Raw genomic sequence first — 5,369 nt, 5'->3', positions numbered from 1 at the left:
AAGGAGTACTTGTGGCACCTTAGAGACTAACAAATTTATTAGAGCATAAGCATCCGATGAAGTGAGCTGTAGCTCACGAAAGCTTATGCTCTAATAAATTTGTTAGTCTCTAAGGTGCCACAAGTACTCCTTTTCTTTTTACTTAATGGGTTGACTCTTTCAAAAAACATTATGAGTTGTCAAGTATCAGAGGGGTAGCCATGTTAGTCTGGATCTGTAAAAGCGGCAAAGAGTCCTGTGGCACCTTATAGATTAACAGATGTATTGGAGCATAAACTTTCATGGGTGAATACCCACTATGCATCCGACGAAGTGGGTATTCACCCACGAAAGCTTATGCTCCAATATGTCTGTTAGTCTATAAGGTACCACAGGACTCTTTGCCATTATGAGTTGTGTTAACCATTTATCACTTTTATAGGAATGTAATCTAGTAGCCAGATTAAGCAGGTAACTGGAATTAAGAACTCCTGGTTTCTATTTCCAGTTTTGCCATTTACTCATTCTGGGCACATTATTTAAAGTTCCTGGTACAATACTTACCTGTATGCATCCGATGAAGTGAGCTGTAGCTCACGAAAGCTTATGCTCTAATAAATGTGTTAGTTTCTAAGGAGCCACAAGTACTCCTTTTCTTTTTGCGGATATAGACTAACACGGCTGCTAGTCAGAAACAATTCTGACATCATAATCAAAAAGGCTGACAAAGGAGGTGCTGTCGTCATCATGAATAGGTCGGAATATGAACAACAGGCTGCTAGGCAGCTCTCCAACACCACTTTCTACAAGCCATTACCCTCTGATCCCCCTGAGGGTTACCAAAAGAAACTACACCATCTGCTCAAGAAACTCCCTGAAAAAGCACAAGAGCAAATCCACACAGACACACCCCTAGAACCCCGACCAGAGGTATTCTATCTGCTACCCAAGATCCATAAACCTGGAAATCTTGGACGCCCCATCATCTCAGGCATTGGCACCCTGACAGCAGGATTGTCTAGCTATGTAGACTCCCTCCCCAGGCCCTATGTTACCAGCACTCCCAGCTATCTTCAAGACACCACTGACTTCCTGAGGAAACTACAATCCATCGGTGATCTTCCTGAAAACACCATCCTGGCCATTATGGATGTAGAAGCCCTCTACACCAACATTCCACACAAAGATGGACTACAAGCCGTCAGGAACAGAATCCCCGATAATGTCACGGCTAACCTGGTGGCTGAACTTTGTGACTTTGTCCTCACCCATAACTATTTCACATTTAGGGACAATGTATACCTTCAAATCAGCGGCACTGCTATGGGTACCCGCATAGCCCCACAGTATGCCAACATTTTTATGGCTGACTTACAACAACGCTTCCTCAGCTCTCGTCCTCTAATGCCCCGTCTCTACTTGCCCTACATTGATGACATCTTCATCATCTGGACCCATGGAAAAGAAGCTCTTGAGGAATTCCACCATGATTTCAACAATTTCCATCCCACCATCAACCTCAGCCTGGACCAGTCCACACAAGAGATCCACTTTCTGGACACTACAGTGCTAATAAACGATGGTCACATAAACACCACCCTATACCGGAAACCTACTGACCGCTATGCTTACCTACATGCCTACACCTTTCATCCAGATCACACCACATGATCCATTGTCTACAGCCAAGCTCTATGATACAACCGCATTTGCTCCAACCCCTCAGACAGAGACAAACACCTACAAGATCTCTATCAAGCATTCTTACAACTACAATACCCACCTGCTGAAGTGAAGAAACAGATTGACAGAGCCAGAAAAGTACCCAGAAGTCACCTATTACAGGACAGGCCCAACAAAGAAAATAACAGAACGCCACTAACCATCACCTTCAGCCCCCAACTAAAACCTCTCCAACGCATCATCAAGGATCTACAACCTATCCTGAAGGACGACCCATCACTCTCACAGATCTTGGGAGACAGGCCAGTCCTTGCTTATAGACAGCGCCCAAACTGAATCCAATGCTCACCAGCAACCATACACCACACAACAAAAACACTAATCCAGGAACCTATCCTTGCAACAAAGCCCGTTGCCAACTGTGTCCGCATATCTATTCAGGGGACACGATCATAGGGTCTAATCACATCAGCCACACTATCAGAGGCTCATTCATTTGCACATCTACCAATGTGATATATGCCATCATGTGCCAGCAATGCCCCTCTGCCATGTACATTGGCCAAACCAGACAATCTCTCCACAAAAGAATAAATGGACATAAATCAGACGTCAAGAATTAAAATGTTCAAAAACCAGTCAGAGAACACTTCAACCTCCCTGGACACTCAGTTACAGACCTAAAAGTTGCAATTCTTCAACAAAAAAACTTGAACATGGGGTGCCCAATACCTTTGCAGTATCAGACACATAAAGACAGCGACTAAAACAAGCAACCAACTGTGATATTACATTAAAAAGAACAAATTATTATTACATCTATTATGATAGCACGTAAGGATCTCAAACAGAGTTTATGACCCAACCCTACTAAGAACTCTACAAACTGACAGCACAAAGACAGCCCCTATCCCCACAAAGCTCTAAAAAGTATAAATTTTAAAATATAAAAAGAAAAGTTAGCAAAGTGACTTAGAACAGCTTTTTTCAACCTTTTTGATACCAGGGACCAACTTGCTGCCTTCCTAAACTCTGTCAGGGAGATCTCAGGGAGCAGTGCCAATCCAAGGACCAATAACGGAGAAAGGCTGACTTAGAATAGTCTATCCGATACATAAAAAGAATTAAAATAATAAAATAAAAATAAATAATAATAATAAACCCACATTAATCACATTGTCTGATCCATGAACAAACTGTGTATGGTAAGAAAACATTTTTTGTTGAGACAGATTAAATTCAAATTAATTCTCAGTCTAAGTAAATATAAAAGGAGTATCATACCTATTAGTACAAATAGCAATGATTTCATCATATATATGGGGAAAAATGGAAACAGTTTTCTTAATCTAAGAGGGCATGCTGCTAAAATATGTATAGTGAGGTACTTAGGGCTTTTAAAATATATTTTAAAGTCTTTCAGAGAACAAACATTTCTGTAGTGCGAGAGCCTTTGTTTTCAGATGCCTCAATCCATTCTGTGTCAGACTACATGAGACAGCCTGAAATCTTAATTGGACACCACAAGTGTGCAATCTTCCTAGCTTTTCTCAGGAAAGAAGGGGTTCGCCTGGGGCTTTGGTACTGTGACACAAACACTGGGCCCCACATTTTCATGGGCCCCAATTCTGCAATCTGATCAGTGCAGGAGACCCTTTTGTCCATATGCTGTTCTGCTGACACCAATGTGGGGATCCATCAGCATTGCAGAATCAAAGCCCTGTTTCTTTCCAGCGAATGTGAGCATCACAGTGCCATTTGTAATGGATTTTCTATGGTAACCTATCTCCAAGAGACTCAACAAGTCTGATGTGCCTTAATATTTGTTTCAGTTAAAGAAGATTAGTGTCATGACATTTATTTTCATTATTTACAAGACCCAATATGAATAAATAAGAAATAAGAGGGAGATTTCCCAAAAGCACCTAAGAGATCTAAGAGCATAAGTCTCATTGACTTTCAATAGGATCTGTGATCCTCAATCCCTTAGGTGCTTTTGAAAATCTGTCCCTTAGGGGATAGCACGGAAACCTAGGAGAATTAGTCATGCTAGGAGAAAGTGTACTGACAAGGGAAAAGATAAAGATATACTTAATAAGACTCGACCCAATTTTATTTTGGAAGTACTCTAGACAACTCTCAGGGAGTTCCTGGCATCTAAAAGCGGTAAAAGAAACTGAGAAAGTGCACGTTTTGGCTTTATTTTCAGTAGCCTTCTCTCCTCAGGCCCACTAAACATCTCTTCATTTAAGTTCTGAGGACTTCCAGTTAATTGGTGGTATTTTACTAGATAAAAAATTGGATCATACAGTCACTGGCTTTTAGTATACTCTAAACACAGTTTATTTTGATGTTGAACTTTATTTCTTTTCCCAGTCAGAGAGACTGAAAACATGTAGACACTTCACAATTTAATTAGAGAAACTCTTTCATTTAGATTGTTTATCACTGCAGTAGAACCTCAAAGATACAAATACCAGAGTTACGGACTGACCGGTCAACCGAAGTAAGCAATCAGGCAGCAGCGGAGACAAAAAAAGCAGCAGCAAATACTGTCCAGTGCCTGTATTGCATCTTAAAGACAGGCACATCTGGGCTGCCTGTCTGTCTCCTGTCTATCACAGGGGAGGCAGCCACTTACAGGTAGGAAGTGAAGATGCTGAGTTTCACAGGCACAACTGGGAGCCCCTGAGCAGGCAGAGCAGAAGCAGTGCTGGGGTCTGCAGCTTGTAAACCAGGTGCGCAGTTCCCACTCCCTGCCCCCCCAGGAAAGAAATTTCCTGAGCTCCTGCTGGAACCTGGCCTGGGCCATGAGCTGCTGGAGCCCAGGCTCCTGCCTGCATGCTGCACTCTGCAGGAGCAGCTCAGTTTTAAAGGGCCACAACCTGCACCATGTGCCCTCTGACACTGTAGTGCCCCAGGGTCCTCACTCATCGGAGGGCAGCTGGGGGGCTAGAACCAGCTGCCTGTGCACACTCCCACTCATCGGGCAGCCACTTACAGGTAGGAGGTGAAGACGCTGAAGTTTGCCGGTGCAGCTGTGAGCCTTCCACTCCGAGCAGTTAACCCTGAGGAGCATCCCATAACGCTTTGTTCAGAATTACGAACAACCTCCATTCCCGAGGTTCCTTAACTCTGAGGTCCTATTGTATTACAATTAATTCTGGGACAAAGGAACAGATAAACATATGAAGAAAGAAGAGAAGAATAAGAGGAGGAACACTTAGATAAATTCCATCTTTGGTTGTGGATCTTTTTTTTTCCTCCTCTCCTCTTTTTCATGACCATCAAGCTAGTCAGCAGCTTTCACATGTGCTAGGAGCCACAAGTCTAGTTAGCAGTTTGGGTCTTCTCATGCTCATCCTTCCTCCAGGAACAATGCCAGGCCTTTGCAATCCTTTGTAATGTACTTTAGTTCATAAAAAAGTTCCTGGTATGTTATTCTCAATAAGTATAGTCTTTCTGTTTAAGTGCACTGCAGACACCTTGCTTGGTGTTTTAAAATCAAGCCTACAAGACAGCATGTAGTTAAGAATGGAAAAGGGGAAAAAATAAATGAGACTAGGAAACCGAGCAAGAGAAAGGGAAAAAAGGCAAAGACACCATTCTCCCAAAACACAGAGCAATCTTAGTATTGATTGCTTACACTGTTTAAGGGATAGCCCAGGCTGTTTACAATCTATTTGTGTAGATGCCAAAAGAGTTCA

At 42.5% G+C, this 5,369-nt stretch overlaps 1 protein-coding gene across 1 annotated transcript in view; it reads right to left on the bottom strand.

Annotated features, from left to right (window-relative positions):
- The window catches only part of ST7 (suppression of tumorigenicity 7), a 228,206-nt gene that overhangs the window by 164,312 nt on the left and 58,525 nt on the right, over positions 1 to 5,369 (bottom strand).

The sequence above is a fragment of the Dermochelys coriacea genome, chromosome 1, assembly GCF_009764565.3.
Source record: "Dermochelys coriacea isolate rDerCor1 chromosome 1, rDerCor1.pri.v4, whole genome shotgun sequence".
Taxonomy (NCBI): domain Eukaryota; kingdom Metazoa; phylum Chordata; order Testudines; family Dermochelyidae; genus Dermochelys; species Dermochelys coriacea.
This window is presented reverse-complemented; position numbering and strand designations above follow the sequence as displayed.